General features: G+C 41.7%; 1 protein-coding gene across 5 annotated transcripts in view; it reads left to right on the plus strand.

Moving 5' to 3' along the window:
• The first annotated feature begins 5,323 nt into the window (after positions 1-5,323).
• Plce1 (phospholipase C epsilon 1) overlaps positions 5,324-20,930 on the plus strand; it is a 288,120-nt gene continuing 272,513 nt past the window's right edge. For 4 of the 5 annotated variants that reach the window (XM_026397323.2, XM_026397326.2, XM_026397325.2 and 1 more), the window contains exon 1: positions 5,324-5,546. The gene's annotated coding sequence lies outside the window, so the exon portion shown is untranslated. Of the gene's footprint in view, positions 5,547-5,907; positions 5,969-20,930 lie in introns of those variants that run through there. The other variant, XM_077798750.1, reaches the window with a different exon arrangement.

A 20,930-nucleotide genomic window follows, 5' to 3' on the forward strand; every position in this document is an offset into this window, starting at 1 on the left:
GCACTGCCAAAATAGAAAAAAAAAAATAAAAGAATTCCTTTCTAACCCTGAGACTATAGCAATAGTTATAAGTTCTCAAGCTTTTATATTGTTACCAATACAATGTCTTGTCCTTGTCTCTTACCCACACTCTTGTTGTCGGACTTTAAAGAAAACTAAATAATAGTTCTTTAGGCACTCAGGAAAATGATCACATCATCTAAAAAAGAAATTAATTAAGATTGGCCAGAGGCATTCCTTAAACACACCAAGAAAGGATGGCAACTAGAGTGAAGGGTAAACAGGTGTTATAAGGTCTCTAGAGAGGACACCCCTGCCAGCAAACCTCCCACAGAGAAGGCAGGATGCCAAAGTAAATGGCACACCCTAAAGGTAGATCCAATAATCACCTGCTGGAATAGCCTCAAGAAGTTTGATAAACCCTTGTTGGCAAAGGGGTGGGAAAACAAGAACTCACTCACAACACCAAAGGAAATGTAAATAGTTACAATCTCTAACTTGGTCAATTTGGCAGCAGTTTTTAAGTGTAAAACTCTGAAGTCTCTTAACACAGGAGCTCAAGTTCCAGTAAATTATCGTATAGAAATATTCATCATCCATTTTCAAAAACTGGAAATAAAATGATATAGGTATAAGGCTATTCACTGCAGCCCTTTCTGTAATAATGAAAGGTTGGAAATGACTTAGATGACTTAGATTTCCATCAGCAAAGGACTGCATAAGCAAATGATAGTATGAACTTTATGCACTATTAACGGAGAATCGCTAATTTACACTTGCAGATGACAAAGCCAACGTACATAAAATGTGCAATTAATATGTTTGTTAAAATAAAAAAGGTACTAATACTCAAATATGCATGAAACACCAATGGGAAGGTACCCAAGTGGTTGTGTCTGAGTCAAGAAAATGGGTGGTAAAGGGTGAGAGAGAAATTTACTTTTTATAATAAAGAAACTTTTTTTCCCCATGTTCTTTGATCTATAGACACAAACAGATTTGAATTGATCTACAAATTCATAGCAGTCCCTATCAAAATTCCATCTGCTTTTTTGGCAAGTTGAACTTGAAATTCAGATGGAAACACAAATTACCAAAATAATGTTGGGGAAAAAAAAAAAAACAAAGGATTCACACTGCCTAGGGTGGCTATTATTAAATAATTTACTTGGAAAAAAACTCACATTTAAAGTTGTCCGTTTTACCTGTTTTAAAAATTAATAATGTACAATTTCTCTTGGTGTCCTCTTGTGATCTTTCATTTTCTATCTTAATAATGCTATCCACTTTCTATAGCCTAATAATGAAAACGGGCTCTTTTGCAGGTGTGTAAAGGTCCCTAGGCAGTAATAAACAAAAACTTTATTACTATTCCTTGATTATATAGTTGCATCTTTTAAAAAATCTTAGTTTTGCTAGAAGTTTTCTTAGTTTATTGATTTTTTCAAAAACTGGATTTTTTGCTTTTTATTTTCTATTAATTCCTTTTGCATGTATTAGTTCCTCTTTAGTGTTTTACTCTATTGTTCTCTAATAGTTTCTTATAGTGAGTGCTTAAGCAATTCTTTGTGAAACTTTCTTCTTTCTGACAAATGTACTTACTAGAAAGTTATAAATTTTTTGTCCAGTGTTGCTTTAGTTGCAGCCAACATCTTCTGGTATGTAGCTGGTTGTCTTTTTAATTGTCTTTCGGTTCTAAATAACTTGGTTTCTGGTTTTTATTTCTGTGGCTTTTTTATCTTATTTTTATTCTTTTAAAATTTAATTTAGCCTATGAATCATTTGGGAGTGTGTTTTTCCTCTACTAAACTGTTCAGACAGATTACTTTGTTGAAAACAATTAAAAAAAAAAAAAACAACCTAGTAGTTGTTTTGTTGGTTGGTTGGTTGGAAAAAGAGCACATTACCTCAGAATCAGTGGAAAGCATTCATCTCCTTGTATTATGCTATATGCTTTACTTAGTTACACAATTTATTACTTTTTTATCGATATACTCTTGCCATAATATTAGCAGTACAAAGACAGGGATTTTGTTGACTGTTATGTTCCCTGCTGTATCCCTGGTGCCTAGAACAATGCTTGCATATTGTTGGTGCTCAATGCTTCTTTCTTGAATGAGAAAATAAAAGAATGGCCTGTGGTCAGCACTCAACTATGGTTGCCCTTACCATCGTTGTCATTATGTAGCAGGAGGAGTGGCTGACGATGTGAAAGCTGTGCTTAGGATGATAATTACTAATAAAAATGTTTGGGAATGCTAGCAGAAGTGACATACTAGGAGAAGTGGCAGAGAAATGAAAGAACAGGTTTGGTTGGGGTCTTGCAGAACTAATCAGCTCTGAGGTTCTAGTTGCAGAAATAGTGACCAATCTGGAACTGCCTGCCCAACTGCAGCTAACTTCACTTATGAGATAACACTGGAAAGCCTGCTTTTGGCTCTCTCCTCGCTGTCTGAACTCACTAGCCTACTTGCAGATGGCTGGTAAGCCCTGTAGGATCTGATGCTGTGACTTGGAAAGGGAGGAAATGGGGCCTCTTAGAGCTGGAGACTGGCTTCTTCTTCAGTTCCTCCTGAGCCTTCGAGTCTCCCCACATGTCTATTGGCAAATTCCTCTGCTTGGCAATTGGCAGCTGTTTAACAATGGTGCCTGTACTGACCACTCAGTTATCAACCTAAGGGTTTGTTTATAAATGGGTTAACTGATGGCTGGCTTGTTGAGTGTGGCAAAGCGCCAATCATTTTTTTCTGTCGTGTGTGCAGTGGAGGGTGTGGGGCCGCTGGTTGGCAACCACAACCATAAAGTTAGAGACCATCTGCCCCCCACATCTGAAAATTACAGGGAGATGGTTGTATTTCTTAAAAATGACTCTCTGACTTAAATTTCCTAAGCAAAACATTTATCACTTATTTAGATCACTTTCCATTGAATGGAGACCATTATGTAACAAGTTCAAAAAGGATATGTGTTTGAAATTTCAAACATAGATGCACTATATGTAAATAAAGTTTCCACAGTATTGGTTTTTGGGGCTGCTGTTGTTTACTACGCAGAGTCGTGTTGTGCGCAGATGTATAACTAAGTTGATTGACCTGAAATTTCCATGGAAATTGTGTGGCGTTCTCCCAATTCTCAGGCACTTTATCTGACAGTCTTTCTTCCTCCAGATAATGGCTGGCAGCAACCCACAGCATGGAGGTTATATGCTCCACTTTTGAAAAAGTCTTGAATGGAGCCATTGTGCCCCTGAGATGGTCTGCATGTTTCACTGAACAGAGAGCAGGGTGTAAAAAGGCACCTTGTGTGCAACTGTTGCGAGGTTGAGAAGTGAATTAAAATCTCCAGAAAGTCTGGGCAGTGCTGTTCAGAGGAGCAATGAACCCTCTGGAAGTACTGTTAGCTCAGACATTCCAACGCGGTGAGGCAGCCTCAGGGACAGGGCTCCCTCCAGTCTCATTTAAAGAGAGAGCGAGGGGGCGAGCAAAGGACACTGATATGGACCCACTCTCTCTGCAAAGATGGGAGGAAGGTGCCCTTTTGCAGAGATGGGGGCACATTGATTAAGATACTCAGATAACTTTCTGGCTCAGTGGACCTAGATTTGTCTTGGTTACTAATGGTACAATGACTCATTTGGAAGATTCAATGTTAACTGCTTATGCATCCACCAGTTTGCAATCTAATTCCTATGACCAATTAGCACACACATACACACACAATGTGAGTGTGTGTCTGCGGTCTCCAGGTGATTGATGATGTTTGCTATTACTAGATTCATTAAATGAGTTATAACCTACCATGTAAGAGTGTATATTAAATAATCAATCCATTTTGTTTATTGATGCTACCTTTTGTTGGTCCCTCCATTTCCCCCCCTGGGACAGTGTTGACTCGGGGATTGGTGTAAATAACCCATTGTTCTAGCTCTAAAATCTGGAGTTCTCAAAGAACAAAGAATATCCTCAGAGCCCTCTGCAAAGGACTTCCCAAAACATCTCTCACAGGAGGCAGTAATGTTAGTTTTCATTAAAATCCTAATGGTAAGAAAACAACAAAACAGTGTAAGGAACAGGCTGGCAGATTTTTCTTATGGGCAGAATTCTTTGGCTCTCCTGTGCATTCTTGCTTGATCCAGCCTCTGCCGTGCTTTGGAGGCGCAAAAGAGGGAGATCACTTTTAAGAGGCATCTGAAAGAGAGTGAACCTGAACAAGAAGAATGTGAGAGTTGGTGATGCTCCAGCTCCAAAGCTCAGGCTAGTACAGGTACAGAGTTGGAGTGCAGAGATATCTTATTGGGTGGTCCATATTGGCCAGGGTAGGGAGCCACTGAAGGTTTCTGCATAAATTAAAGCTGTAGAAGGAAAACTAACCTGGATGTGGTGTAAAGGAATGATTTGGTCTAAGAGGATATGGGCCACAGAATTGGTCCTGATTGAATGTGGGAGTTGAGGTCAGGCCTAGGAATGGTCTTTCATTTGAACAGCTAAAGAGGGAGGTGGCACAGGTTTAGGGGAAAGGGAGGAGTTGATTTGATTTTACTCCAGTTCCCTGGCTCTCCTGACTATGCACTGAGTGTTAAACCCTGCCCCAGTGGCCAAGGAGGCTCTGTGCAAAGCCTGTGGCTTCTGGCAACTGTGAACATCTCTAGACTTGATTCAGCATACAAAGAGCACTGGATTTAGAGTCCACAGACATGGATGGCAACCCTTAGCAGCTAAAGGCGTTATCTCCAGAGCCTGGCATATTGATAATGTTCAACAAATACTTGCTAAATGAATGAACGACAGAGTGGATTTGACTCCTGCTGCCATCTACGAGGGTGACTTTGGTCAAATCATTTAGCAGCTGTGAGTCTCAGTTTCCATATCTGTGAACCAGGGATGGTCCCCAGAAGGTAGTGTGATTACCAATTCCCGCCTTTCCTAGAGTCCAAGTGTGACCAATTCCCGCCTTTCCTAGAGTCCAGCGACCCAGTAGCGCTGTCGCCAGCTTCCCTTATACCTGGGCCCAAGGACAGTTCTGGGGCCCCTGGCCAAGGGGCTGCGCGGGGGTCTCGCCGCTGGCTGCCAGAGCGGGGGTGGCAGCCGGGTCCGCCCTCGGCGCCCGCCTTCCCCACGCGGTCCAAGCGGGGGCGGGCCCGGCACAAGCCGCTCCTCCGGCCGCCCCGCGGCCCGCGGCGGCGCTCGCGGCCTCTCACCGGGGCGGGCGAGTTCTGGGAAAGCCCGGCCCAGGGCGGGGGCCCCGCGCCGCCGCCGCGCTCGGGACAGCGCGCACAGCAGGGCGGGCGCGGATCGAGGGACGGCGCGGGCGCAGCCGGCAACGCTGGCGGGCGGCGGAGCCCCGCGGGCTCGCGCGGCGGGAGGGGCGGCGGCGCGCTCCGGGCTCTGCCTCCCGGGCACTTGCTCGGCTCTTAGGAGTTCCTGGGCATCCGCTCCCAACACCCAGTAGTTGGGACTCCCCACGCCGCTGGCGACGGGCGCGCAGACCGCAGCCCCAGAGGGACACGGCACTTGGGGACGCCGGCGCGACGGGCCAGAAGATGAAAGGTGAGCTAGTGGCTCTGTAGCTCGGTCTAAGAGGACTGGAGAAGGGGAGAGCTGGGATGATTGTCTTTCAGGGCTGTGGACGCGCCAAAAGGACCAGCCTGACTCCGCGTACCTGCGGATGGGTGTCCTCACGCTCCCAGGGGAGGACTGAGACAAGCTATCCCCAAGGAAATGCGGGTCAGCCATCGCGTGGGCGGGAGGTCACCCTGTAAGAGCGTTCCTCGCTCCTTCAGATGCCTGTCTCAAGTCCCACTTCATATTGTGTGTATGGTGTGGAGGTGGCCAGTACAAAGAAGAAAAAAAATTGTGGCGGGACTTAGCAGCAGTATTTCGAAGAAAGTGTTGGAGAGATTGTTCCAGGAGAGATTTATCTACATCAAGTCCTAGAAAATACAGTATTGGACCTGGTCCCACTCTAACTGGTAACAAGAAGCATGGCTAACTCTTTTCCTACACGCCCTTCAATGCTGTACTAATGAATAACCTAGATCTAGAAGTCCTTGGCCCCTGCTGAATGCAAGTGTTAATTTGTTGAGCCACCTCACTCCCACCTTTGTCCGGTGTTTAAGCCATGAGAAACTTGGTTCCATGGACTCAATTAATTCTTCAGTGTAAGTAAAAATGCACTGTTTAATGATTTGTCAGTGTCATTTTAAATAGTGACTGCCCCAATAGGTGTTAAGTAGGATTCACTTCACTGAAAAGTTTTATTTGGTAATTTCAGGTCATTTGAATCTCTGCTAGATTTCTGCATTCCCATAGGTTTCTTGAAGGAAACCCCTGTAGCGGTGGGGCAGAACTGAGGCCACAGATGGGCAACACCAAGGCCAACAATGGTGAACCTCCATAGGAAGAATTGTTGAGAGCCTGTCTTGAGGAGGTGGTTGCAGGTGATCCCATAAATGCCTGTATAGGTGCCCAGTTGTCACTGAAGGGAGAGGTGGACCGTCATATGCAGCCATGTCTTAGAGAATACTTTTCTGAAGAATACCTGACAGTGTCGTCTAGAATGTTCTTTTCTCATCCTGGTTGCCTCTCCTGGCCCACATTCACCAGTGTAAATGCTAACCAACCTTCACACTAGTTCTATTACTACTGTGAGGCCTTCCCTGATATCTCAGCCTGCAATAGCCAACCTCTCCCTGCTCTGATTCCTCGAGGTGCCTTTATGCTCTCCACCTCCTATGAGAGCTATTTATGTAGACATCTCATTTCCCCACTGAAGGCATCAATTGTGACTTTTTTTGGCACAGTGCTTGCACCTAGAAGTTGCTCTAGAAATAGTTGTAAGACAGTGTTAAAACATTAAGAATTTTGTTCTACAATGTAAATCTCTACTTTTGAAGAAAGAATATAATTGAAAAGATTTAAAAATGTATAATATTTACCATTAGTACTATCCTTCGCTTAAAATTCCACAGGGGAAATTTTCTTTATATGTGGGAATGTCTTCTGATCATTTTTGGTTCATACCTTGGGAACCAGGTAAGAGGTGAGATTAAGCTGAGGGAATGTTCTTTCAATCATTCTGGAAACACAGCTCTTTGAATATGCTCCAGGTTTGACCTGGTGTCCTTTAAAATTTTGTACTCAAGTGGATTGTGGTACAGCTAGATTCCAATGAACGTGGTTGGTTTTCTTTCTCCATTTGTACCCATTCTTAGTTACATATGTCTCTGAGCTTTTGTTATATGCTTTTAAAACTTTGTTTACTATGCAGTTTGTTACATATAACTTTCTAAATGAGCAAAGGAAGATTGAAAAGGAGTGTGCATGGCAGAAGAGTCATCTAAGCAGAGAACAAGGGATGTTTCCCATGCCTGGGCAAGAGGAGGGAGTTGCACAGATCAAGGTTCCTCTGCTTCTGTGTGTGTGTGTGTGTGTGTGTGTGTGTGTGTGTGTGTGCTGCCTCCCACAGCAGCCTGTATAAGAGAATAGCAGCTCAATCCTGGCTCCTGCTGTGAACAACAACAGCAACCACAAACAGGAACTCAGAGGGAGAATCAGGGAAGAAGCCAGAAAAAAACAAACAACTGAAAGTGTGAATTTGTTTGATGAAATTATGAATGTGAGAAATGATTAAATAAAAGTGTGAATTTGCTTTCTTCCCCAAATCCGGTTGCGATCTTTGGCATCCAGCTAGTGGGAGTTTGGTTGAGGGGAAGGAAGGCCGGTGATTGCAGAATGTGTTGCTTCTAGAGGAAGCCTGGGAGATATTGATGGGGGTTCCAGAAGCATGCCACCCAATTAATGTGAGGTCTGGGAAGGAGACAGTTGGAGATGAGGAAGTGGGATGTGAGTGGAGAAAGATACGCTTTACCATGGGCCAACTGTGGGCCTGGACAGGAAGACCAAACTCTCTGCAGCGTGTTGTGATCCTCTCTGCTTCCTGGATGCAGAACACAGTCTTCTTGTTATTCAGTTCTAATTCAGCTGTGTTGTGATTAAATACAACAAACCAGATTGGTAACCTAGCTCTGTACAGCTGCATTGTTCATTATGATAGCCACTAGCCACATATGGCTATTTAAATTTAAATAAATTAAGATGAATACAATTAGCCATATTTCAAATGTTCAATAGCTACTTGTGGCTAGTGGTCACTGTCCTGGACAGTGTAAATGTAGAACATTTCCATTATCTTAGCTTCCCTTGAGATTTTTTTCCAAAGGTTAATGCCTATCAATCTCCAGGCTGAACTGGTTTTTAAACCAAATTTAGTCATAAATTTAGTTTCCTGTTTATCATCCCCTATGGAGTCTCTTCAAATGGAAATGATAGAAATTGATATTGATAACCCTTATGTAGTGCTTCTTATATGCTAAGCACTGTTCCAACCACTTGACATCTATTAACTATTAATTCTTATGACATTAGGCAGTAAATGCTAGAGATCTCATCCTTTATTTATAGTTCCAAAATTTAAAAAGTCTTCTGAAAACAGGGGCTTTTATAAATTTGTCAACAACATGTGGTCTGAGATGAGATTATGATAGTCTCTACTTTTCTCACCTGGTGAGAAACTACTCATACATTTTTTTTTAGAATTAATAGGCATATTTGATTTGCTACAGATTTCACTGGGGATGTCATGTTAACAGATGGCATATGCACCCTCTTGCCTTTACAAAATCTCTCAAATTTCTGAATCAGTGGATTCTCATCTTTGGATGGGGGAATGTGGGCTTCCATTATTATGTCCATTTTGAAGATGAGAAAACTGAGGCACTGAAAGGTTAAGTAACTTGCATTAAGTCATGGCAAGAAAGTGCCAGAGTCAGGACTCAGTCCAAGCAGACTCATAATCTAAAACGAATGACTGGCTGAAACCTAATAGCTTTAACTCAGCTCATTGGAAAGTTTCAGATAAGGCTATGGCTACACTGTTTAGCAGTTGAGGTTTTGAAAGCTGTGGGTAGTTAAGCCACCATGATAGTTGTACTTAGCTATTGTTTAACTTGTCCCTTTCCATCCTGTGCCAACCTCACTTGGTTTTGAGCCATTTACTGTGTAAGAACTGGTAGGAAAAGGTCATTCATTGTGGGTGTTGGTGAAACCACTGGGCCCTTGTTGAAACCTGGGGCATAGGGGGGGCTTGCAGACACACAGCCATTTCTCTGGAGGGAAGGGATAGTTTGGGTTTAGTGTAAACTAAGGAGAGCTACAGATGGAGCCATTCTGGTGGCCCACCTGGGTTCTGAGTCCTCCTAGTGTGATTTTGGAGGGTGTAGATCAATCTGACTCAGATGGCAGTCTCTCCAGAGGGCCCTACATTCCTCTTTTCTTTTAGGAGGTTGACTGAAAAACTGCAGGACTGTTTTAGGGACAGGAATAGACTTTCTTTTTCACTTTATTTCCCCATGTAGTGGCAGGTCTAGGTAGTCCCTTTTTGGCTTTTTGATCCAAACCAGCATTTGAAGTTCTTGGATGACCCCAGAGTTTCTCCTTGGAGTATGAGAACATGTTCTGGATGCTCTGTCATTTGTGTGTACTTTTTAGCATGGACTCCCGCAGGGTCTTCTCTTGTAGCCAGGGAGCAAGTTTACCTCTGTGTCACAAAAATAAATAGATAGATAGGTAGATAAAGAAGCAAGAAAATAGATTCTTTCCCTAGAGCCTCCAGAAGGAACCAGTCCTACCAGCCCATTTTAGATTTCTGACCTCTAGGATTGTAAGATAACAAATTTGTGTTAATTAAACCGTGGTTCATGACAATTGTTACAGCAGCCATAGGAATCTCATGAAGCATGAAGAGAAAAAGCCAGCCCTCAGGAGTGAATTTAAAGCGATCCAATAAGAGAACAATAAACCAGCATTTACTGGGAACTTTGTCCTGGGTACCACAGTAGTTTATTATGTATGTTGTTACTCCTTTATGTGTGTTCCCACAGTCACCTTCTGAGGTAGGTGCTGTTGTGTTGGGCTCATAGCATCGGAGGAACCTGAGACCCGGGGAAGTTAAGTAAATTGCCTAAGATTCCACAAGGGGGACATGGGAGAGCTGGGATGTGGGAGAGCACTCTGGCTTTCTTAACTGTGTCCCACAGTGTTCCCAGATGCCCACGTTTCTGATATGCCATTTCTGACATGCCCGACGGTATCAGCCACTGAGTGGTGGGTTCTTGTATGTCAGGAAAAGGCAATGTTTGAATTGGTGAGAAGGGCAATGCTGTTGATTTTGTCCCCCACCCCTCCCCAAGCTCTGGCTATTGAGATGCTGGTCAGTTCTCGCCATTCCTTTCTCATGCATTCCTTTCTCATGGTCCCCTCTGGTGTGCAGCTGGCTGGGGTGCAGTGCCTGTGGCCTCCACTCCCACCTCTGCGCCTGCAGCAGAGGACCAGCCTCCCTGCTCACCACAGACCGCTGGCCCTGGCGCCCTGCTGGCTCTGCTTCCCACCTCTGCCTGTTTATTGGATTTGCCTCATTCCTGACTCTCCCCTCCAGCCCTGAATTCCACCTCCTTCTGGCCCCTCGGGTGCTCGGACTGGAGCTGGTTAATGTCAGGCTGGGATGGGATCATTTGGCAAAGGCCCTCAGGGGGTGGTGAGCAGGATGGGGAAGCTCTTTTTGCCTTTTCTCTTTGATTGCACTGGTGGGTGGTTATTCTAGCAGGGCTGCTTCTGTCTTTCAAGCGCATAATTCTGAGTGATATTGGTTTGGACCAGGGGTTCCAAACTGCGTTCCAGGAGGGCTTGGGGCCTCTGCAGGGTGAGGGAGATGCTGGATGAAGATCTCAGCCCTTGACTCTGTTCCTACAGAGCAGCCCTGATGCTTCCATATATTGGGGCTCTGCCTTAGGTTTTGCAGAAAAGCAGATTTCTGTTTAGACACAGAGAGAGGTTTGAGAAGAATTACACCCAAAGTTAAGGCACTATATATGTGACCTTAAAGCCCACAGACTGGATGTGCAAGAAACATAACTGGATTTTCCCAAATTTCATTTTACAGATTGGGATCCGGAGCCAGGTTACTTGGATTTGTTTATATCCTGGCTCTGCTCCTTATGGTTTGTGTGATACTTGATGGAAAAGCCCTCAACCATATAATGGAGAGGTAATAGCAGTACCTGTCAAATAGGTTGTGAGAATTAGATGAGATAATCCATGTAAAGGGCTTAGAACAGTACTTGACATAAAACAAGAATTCAACCCAAATAGTAGCCACTTCAGTTATTTTGGTTGTTTCGGAGTATCCCAAATGTATGGCAGAAAAATCATTTAGTCTCATCTCTCTATGAGGTTTCTGTTGCAGCTAGAGATCTCACTTTGCTTTCCCTGCTGTCTGCCACTTAAATGTTCATTGTCCCTGACCACAGATGACTTCAGGTGCAGTGACACCGAGCCACTCTTGGGTGCCTAGTTGTGTCTCTCTGAAGCCTCTGAGAGTTCATTGCCTCCCCCTGGAAACAGGGTCTCTCCTGCTTTAAGGCCCACAACACATTCCTCCCCCTTCCCTCCTCTTCCCCCAGCTAATAGGGCCTGGAATGGGAGGGGCACAGTGAAGCTCCAGTCTCCCCCTCTACTTCTGCCCCCAGTTTGGAATATATTACAGACTTAAAGCCTGTGACACCTTTCCCCTCTGCCCTTAGGACTTAACTTTTGAAAATAAAAGCCAAAAAGACTCACAGGTCCCTTTCCCCGTCTGACATTCCTTCCCTGAGGCAGTGAGCACTGGGCCACTTGCTCAAATGGGGCAAGAGAACTGAGGAGGTACCTGGGGAAATCCAAATATAAACATGAATGGGAGGCCAACCTTGGCAGAGTTGTTAGTCGGACAGTACTAACTGCCCAGAGTCGTCATCAGTAACGTGTGATCAAAATCTGTTATTTCTGTTTGGTGGTGCCATTGCTGCTATGGCCCTGTGGCTGTGTGGCCGCCTCCATGAAATGTGCTCTGCTTGCCATAATAGTGAAAGGTCTCCTTCAGAGGGGCTGATTGTGGGTGCACCCAAGTCCAGATCTCTTAACAGAACTCAGCAAGCATTTGTGTATTTTTATTGCCTGGTGGGAACAGCTATGTTACAATAATAAAACAGGAGGGCTGCTGTACTCAGAATTAAAGAAGCAGCAAGGAGAGACTGTTTTGATGACTTCATTTTAGGTTTAAACTATATAATATTACTGACTATGGAAAATCCAGGGAATGGAAAAAAAATCATTTGGGAAAAACACATGTGACCAAGTACATGCTATACACGTCTGGGATTAAAATATCATATAACACAGTTTAATTTGGATATCACTGGAGTTGTTTCAAGTTACTGTCATTTCTAAAGAAAGTTTCAATTTGCCTGTTGTTATTCATAACAGGAACTCAGATTTCATTGATGAACATATTTTCACCTGTGAAATGTTTGCCTGGAAGAATTGAAGAGCTCTCAACTAGCCTGTTTTGTCAATCTCAGAGAGGTGGATAAAATTCACAGAAGTTAAATGCTTTTGGCATGAAATTGTATCTCCCTCCATCACACACCCCCACCCCCCTTGCAAGACAGGATGAATTTGGATGACATGACCGAGCTTGAGCTGCTTTGTTAACTGCTGGGGTCTGTATTCCATTCACTTCTCTGCTAGTTGGTCCTTAACCCTCCCTGGTTTACAGTGCTTGAGATTTTTCTCTCAATTGTGGCTTGGACACCATTTTAAAATTCACAGTAGGGACTGGCAGTTGTGATAGAAGTAATGTTCAATTATTATTGGATCTAGGAGACAAAGATATGAACTTTTTGAGCTACATGTGAAAGCTATATACATTTTCAAAAAGATCTCCAAAAATGACTTCCTGGCACTGTCAATGCAACATAGCAGTCAGACAGCCTTGTGTTCTCTGGTGACATCTCTTGGGATTAGGATTTTGACTGCCCTGTGCTGAGAATGGCTCTGGCTACTCCAGTGCCAAGTCATGGGACAGTTGACAACAGGTGAAGGGTGTTCCCGTTGCAGGCAGGCAAACCCAGATCAAATTAGTCACAGAGGAGAAGAGAGAGTGTGCTTATTTCTAGCCATGCTGGGCATGTGTAAAGAACTATATACCATCTAAGCAGTCAGGTCTAAAATATGTCACCGATTTTAGGAGATAATAGTTTTTAAAATATCTTCAAAACACAATTTCAACAAATAAAATTCTGCACTTTTAATTTTAAATGCAAACAGTAGACATTGTTTATGGCTTACTAATTTTTGGTTAGATTCTGTGCCATCCAATAATTAGAACTGAGGGCGGGAAAGGAGAGAAGTCCAAGGTTGGCCCTCTCCCAAAGCCTTCTAGCTGCAGAGAGGTAGAATTAGAGCTTTTGTTTGTTCAAACAAAATTGAGGTTGTAACATCAATACATCATACACAATTTTAGATTCTGGGTTCCTTGCTTCACATTCCATCATGAAGAGGTGCCCAAGCCAATAAATGTTTCCAAACTTTAATTTCATTGGTTGAATCTTTTTCTTCAAGTGGTTCTATACCATAGGGCTTGTCTATTTCCTTTTTTTTTTCTATTTCCTTATTGTATGTTTAGCTCATCCCTGATTTTTTCCCTATCAAAATAACTCACCATTGTTCCGGTCCTTAATTTTTTTTTTTTTTTTTTGAGATGAGGTTGCCCAGGCAGGTCTCAAAATCTTGATCTCAAATGATGCCCTGAATCAGTCTTCCAACTACTATGTGCCATCTCCACACCTGGCTTCTAATTCTTTCTTTAGCACAGTGTTTAAGAAGTGAAATTATTAGTTTAAAGGGCACTTTTTTAGAGGCTTCTGATAGGTATTGTCAAAAATGCCCTCCAAAAATGTTCCAATTTGCAGTTCGAATGATACACTAAAGTGGTCTTTACAAGTGGTGTTTCAGTGAGAGATATCAGTTTTTGTGATGCTTTCTTATTTTTCACTTTTGCCAGTTTGATAAGCAAAATTTGTGATTTAATGGTTTGTGCATTTCTTCAAGTCATTTAATGAAAGACATCAATTTGATTTTTCTTGATTCATTACTTATGCTCTGTGCCCATTTGTCTTTTCTTTCCTTTTCCTTTCTTTTTTTTTAATATTTATTTTTCAGTTTTCGGTGGACACAACATCTTTATTTCATCTGTATGTGGTGCTGAGGATTGAACCCAGCGCCTGGCGCATGCCAGGCGAGTGCGCTACCACTTGAGCCACATCCCCAGCCCTCCTTTTCCTTTCTTTCATTTAAAATTTAGGATTTCTCAGTGAATTTAAGATTAATATATAACATCTTTTTATCATATTTTTGGGCAAAATTTTCCTATTTATGTCTTCTAACTGCTTAAATAATAATTTTTCTATATTATTTATTGAATGATCCTAATTGATTCCTAAGTATATATTGGGTATTCTAGTATCAATTAAGGTCTAAGGTGTCTGCCCCTTATTCTTCAGTGAGCACTACACTGTACTATTTATATTAACCTTGTTACCTATATAACTACCTCACAGAGCAAATTCTGTCTCATTGTACATATTCAGATTTTCCTTCTTTCTCCTTGTTTATTCTTGAAAATTAAATTTCAAGACATTTTGTCAAAATCTCCAAAATCCATTGAAATTCTCATTGTGGTTATAATAAACATTTTAATTCTTCCTGAATTAATATATTTACAGTATTTAGTCTTTTCATCCCAATATGTTTCTTGTTTTACTCAATTTATTTTTATTTTTCAGTAATGTTTTGCTAAATTCTTCATATTAATCCTATCTTTCTTACTTTTTTACATGTTTTATATTTTTTACTAAATCAACTTAATTTTATTTTTGCTAAAATAAATAATTTATTTTTACTAAGTCAACTTTATTTTAATTCTTCTGGGTCTTATAGATAGAGAATCATATTATCCACAAATATTAATGATTTCTTTTTAAAATCAGATATGTTTTACAACATTCATAAGTAAGGGTGAGGATAATAGGCCTTTATTTTATTCCATATTTTAATGGAAATGCTTTTTATATTTACTAGTGAGTATGATGTTAGTTCTTTTGGTTTAAAATAGTTTAAATCACTTTGGGGAAGTGGTTTTATATTCACAACTTTAAAACATGTGAACAGGAGTTGAATTTTTTTTTTTTTTTTTTTGGTACTGGGAATTGAACTTAGGGGAATTCAACCACTGAGCCACATCCCCAGCTTGGCTTTTGCTAAGGTTGGCTTTGAACTTGTGATCCTCCTGCCTCAGTGACCTTCCTGCACACCCCCGCCCCCTTCTCCCACCCAGCCACTTAGATCACAGGTTATGCCACCACAGCCAGCAGAAGTTGAATTTTTATCAAATCTCAAAAAGGTCATCTTTGAGATAATAATATAATTTTTTTTTCACATTTGACCTACTGCTGTGTATCATGTTAACAAATTTTCTGCCATGTAACCGTTTCTGCAATTCAGTTGTGTTATTTTGTAAAGGAGTTATGTCTCTAAGATAGAAGCATTAATCCAGAACCCATTTAGATTTTACTTTGGAATTAAATAAAAATAGTTCTATTTTAACCATAATCATGACAGGCCCCAATTAAAATTAGCTTGCTGCTCTTGAGTGTGCATAGATTGAATTCCAGGAGACCCCTAGTGCTTTCCTAAGAGTGACAGGAGCAGCTTCAGATATGGGAAGGAGCTGGGGCCACTTTATGGGGGAGGCAGTCAGGAGAATGTAGTGCACACCATGGATTGGTTAATTGAGGCTTGTCTTCTTCTTGGAAGAAGTACTGGTGTTAAAATCCATTTTTGTCCCCTTACTCCAGATCTGGAACACCTATAAACACCTATAAAAAAATGGAGCAAAAAATATTAACGTATTTTAATGTACCATTATCATTAACATATTCTCAGAATTGAGAACTTGGGTCTTAATGGATTTTTAAATTTTTTTTTTTTTTTTTAGTTGTAGATGGACACAACACCTTTATCTTATTTGTTTGTTTTTATGTGGTGTTTTTATGTGTTTTTATGGGATAGAACCCAATACCTCACACATGCTAGATAAGCACTCACCATTGAACCACAACCCCAGCCCCCAACTTAATGGATTTTAATCAAGTGTAGCCTCTAAATTTGCCTTCCTGTGAGATGAAAATAGAATCACCCCCCCCCCCCACACACACTTTTTCTTTCTTTCTTTTTAAAGGGACACTTATTTCTTTGTGCTCTTCACAAGACAGGCAGAACTGCAGGTCTGCTCTTAGCAGGTTAGTCACCATCCTTGAGGCCTGGAGTGTGGACCTCTTTCTCTGGAGCAGCAAACCTGAAAGGCAGCTGGGGCTGCAGCCTTATCTTAGAAGCTGGTAGTCAAATTTAATGTCAAGTTTTAGTTTAGATGAAAGGTTAAAATGAACAAAGTGTTCTTAAGGCATATACAAAGGAAAAGAAAAAAAACAGTTATAAACTTAAAAAAAACAATTAAATGGCAAATATTTGGTTTGCAATGGATAGTGGCTATAGTTCCCAGAAGTGACCCAGAGATTTAACAACTCTGTGTCTTTGTGGACAAGATGAGAAGCAGCGCAGCCTAAGTTGACAGAAGGTGGTTGGTTGCCTTTTCACCTAGCCTTCCTCACATTCTTGCCACTTAATGTCTCCTGCATTCCCTGCCTCCTTATTTTTTTCTACATTTTTTTTTTTAGTCCATATTTTCTTGTTCACTCAATAGCCATCCATTCAACAGTTAATCCTATGTGTCATGTATCATGCTGACTGATGGGGATTCAGGTAAGCAAGAGCCCACATCTCCTGTGACCCTGAACTTTACCTGAACCAGATGATAATGCAGGTGAGGACCTGACATTTTCTGTAATTATATAAACAAAATGTTGCTAACTCTCTGTTTCTCAGTACTTCAGGTATTTATTTATTTGTGGAAGGGTAATGTAAAGCCTAAAAAGAGACAGGTCATTTATAAGTTGTACATTTTGACAATATTTTGCTACAGGGGCTTGATTAAAACTCTGTAACTTGACTCATGCGAAAGACACTTCTATTGCTGCTACTTAGTGTTTTCCTTAGGAAAACATTTCCACCCTCATTTTTTTTTTTTCCTTTCTGAAGATATTTCTTTTCATTTTGAAGAATTCTGGAGGTGAGGCTGCTGTGACCAAGGCAGCACATTCCAAGGAATTAGGTTAGAATGTACAAGGAGAGGCAGCAAAGGCTCATATCATGACTAGTTTTTTGCAGAGCAGAGGCTCAGGGGAAACGTGGGAGAATGCCCAGGGGTGAAGTTGTTTGTATTGAGGAAGAGTTCAGGTTCATCTGGAGTAACTAGTTCACATAAATGCTCTACTATGGATTTATTGCTTTCATTACTCTTTTTGAACTTGAGTACTTGGGTCGGTTCTGTAATAAGGCATTCCTAATTCGACACCTAAGATTTGCCATCAAAGACCTTTTGGTCCAAATACATGATAATTTCAACATCCTTACCAAGAAATCTGTCTCCGACCAGCTGTTAAATGGCTTGAGCCAGGAGAGGGAGCTAGAGTGTCCTGGTGCGGAGAGCAGAGTGCAAAAGAGGCAGTCTGGCATGATGGCCAGGTGGGCGGGGTCTCCTTTGAGGCCTACTCTTTTCTTGTTCAACCCACCTATGTTGGGGTTGCTCAGCTCCATATGTTGAGTTGTACTTTGACCACCCACATTATCAAACTGCTCTGGAGCCCACCCCTCCCTGTGCTGCATATACTGCTGCTTGCCTAGCATCTCCCTGAAGCTTGTATTCCAAACTGAACTCAGTCTTTCCCCAAACCTGCTTCTTCTGGGTTCTCCATTGTAGGGAATGCAGTTTTTACTGACCCACTTGCCAAGGCCAGAAACCTCACCCCCACTACTGCATGGTTTCTCACCAAGATCCATGGTGGCTTCTACTTACTGTCCTCACCACACCCTGCTGCCTTCCATGTTAATGTTTACCTTTCTCAGTAGAGTGTGCGTTCCATGAAGCCAGGACCAGGGACCTTTGTTGATTGTTCATTTCTCTCACCTCCAGTCCTCGTACAATATCGAGCCTTTGACCAAGATTCTCAATAATACATATTGACTTGTTGCACTAGTGGAAATTCCTGTTCGTTTTACCCCCTAAATATCTCTCTAGTAAAGCAGGCCTGGGTTTCATCTAGCTATGCTGTATACTGGATGGGCAGCCTTGATTAAACTACAAAAAAATATTTTAACATGATTTATGATTTACACATTAAACGAGTTTTAATCTCTTTATATACCAGTTTCGAATCTGTAAAATGGACATAATTATAGTACTACCTTGAAGGGATATGGTGAAGATTAAATGAAATAGAGCACACGGAATTTATTAACACACAGTATGATCTATTGTTGCAAAGGTAGGTTTGGGGCTAGAATATGGAAGATCCTCCATACAGATTAAGAATCGTGTGCTTTATGTTTTAGAAGGTCAGTTTCCATCTGTGTGGTAGGAAAAACATGAACTCTAGAATCCATAGATGTGTTTAAATGGGACCTTGACCACTTAATAGTGGTGAGGCTTCTCGTGAGTTACCTATTCTCAAACCTCAGTCTCAGAATCTCTAAAATTGGGTTAACAACACCTCCTACCAGGGATTGTTGAAAGATATAAATGAAAAGCATTTAACACTTAAGTTTTTTTTTTAAATTACTTTTTAAAAAATTTTTGTTGTAGATGGACAAATACCTTTATTTTGTTTATTTTTATGTGGTGTCCAGGATCGAACCCAGGGCTCTGAACGTGCTAGGCAAGTGCTCTACTGCTGAGCTACAACCTCAGCCCCTGAAGTTACTTTCTTTCTTTTTTTTTTTTAATATTTATGTTTTAGTTTTCGGCGGACACAACATCTTTGTTTGTACATGGTGCTTAGGATTGAACCCCGGCCGCACGCATCATCCCCAGCCCTGAAGTTACTTTCTTTATGCTAATGATAAACTCTGGGTTGCAGTGGAAAGAGTTCTGTAATTGGAGCCTTGTTCATGGCTCAGCCTGCTTTAACATTTTTATCAGATACACGGACCAGGCACAAAGCCATATTTCCCAGATTTGCAGATGACTCAAAGCGGGGGAGACAGCTAATACAATAGGGGACAGAATAGAGGCTCAAAGTGACCTCTACAGACAGGAATTTTGGTCTTTACCCCATGGGCCAACTAGTTGGTGGATCAAAGCAATCAAGGGCAGAGAGACCACTTGAAGTGATTCCTTAGCCCAGGTGTTGTGTGGAAAGGGGAGGTGTCATGGTAACAGAAAGAAGAACATTTTGGAAAAATCACCAGAAGGTAAACAACTAATTGAATTCTTGGGGTTGAGGATATGGATAAAGAGGGCTATATGACTTAGAATTTTCCTTTCTAGGTTCCTGGGCAAACAGAGGTACCAGTGAATAGGAAGGAGGAAGCCAGGCAGAAGAGCTGAAACGGAGGGAAGAGGGAGGATGGAAGTCTGGCTGTGTGCACGGTGTGTTGGCTGCACCCAGAAGGAAGCTGGAAAGTTAGGACTGTAATGTGGGGGAGAGACTGTGTCTGGAAAGAGGCATTTGGGAGTCATCCACAGAGGTGATAGTTGAAGCTGTGGGTGGGAGGGGATGGGATGGCCAAGGAGTGGCTGCTGCTGTTTAGAATCATTAGCATTGTTGGCCTTAACTTGAGATAAGCAGGACAAATAAACCCTTGCCCAAGTGGGAGCTAGTTCTGCTGCCTTCCTGGTGCTATTTAACTCATTAAAGGAAAGCTCTGCAGGATGAACAACATATAGTAATTTAAGTTAATCCCCATATAGTCCTACTTTTTGTTTTTTTTAGAGAGAGAGAGAGAGAGAGAGAGAGAGAGAGAGAGAGAGAGAATTTTTTAATATTTACTTTTTAGTTTTTGGTGGACACAACATCCTTATTTTATTTTTATGTGGTGCTGAGGATTGAACCCAGCGCCTCACGAATGCCGGGTGACTGTACTATCACTTGAGCCACATCCCCAGCCCCCCTACTTTCTTTTTCAAGACTAATCACGGTTATTCTGTAGGTGTTACTATAGTCTTTTTTCCCCCTGTGCATATATATATATATATATATATATATATATATATATATATATATATAATTTATTTGTTTTTTGGTACTGGGGATTGAACTCAGGGGCACCCAACCACTGAGCCACATCCCCAGCCCTGTTTTGTATTTTATTTAGAGACAGAGTCTTTACTGAGTTGCTTAGTGCCTAACCGTTGCTGAGGCTGGCTTTGAACTCACAATCCTTCTGCCTCAGCCTCCCGAGCCCCTGAGATTACAGGCGTGCGCCACAACGCATCTGTATTGTTACACACATGTATATCAACATATACTTTTTTTTTGTGTGTGTGTGGTTTTGTTTTGATTTAGATAAATCCTACTATTTTGTTCGATTTATTTTTATTTTAAAAAATGTAACAATATGCTCTGATAATCCTTCCAGGTACCTTTATCTAGATTTGAATCACGAAAACAATAAAATCTGTTTCTTTGGAATTGAATGTGCCATGTTTTATTTACTCATTCACCTATGGGTGGAATATACCTTGTTTCCCCCACGTTTGTGTCTGTCTATCCTGCAGGTATTCATTTCTAGGAGACAGCTGAGCAGGGGCTGGGATCTTTTGGTAAACAGCAAGCCAGGAGTTAATAATCTCTCTGAGGCAAAAACACATAGGAAGAAAGCAAGCAGAAAATTCAACTTCTTAACATTACTGATGAGATGCAGGGGAAGGAGACCTTATTCATTTGGGGATGCAGAAGTGGATGAGAGAGTCTGAGTCATTTGCCTAGGCCTTGCAGGGAGGAAACATGGTTAGATTATTAAGGCGGACTCTAATGACTGCCCATTAGTACCCTAGACCTATCACCCCCAGGGGTCAACTATTAATATGCCACTGACCTCTTA

The sequence above is a fragment of the Urocitellus parryii genome, chromosome 5 (assembly GCF_045843805.1).
Source record: "Urocitellus parryii isolate mUroPar1 chromosome 5, mUroPar1.hap1, whole genome shotgun sequence".
Lineage (NCBI taxonomy): Eukaryota > Metazoa > Chordata > Mammalia > Rodentia > Sciuridae > Urocitellus > Urocitellus parryii.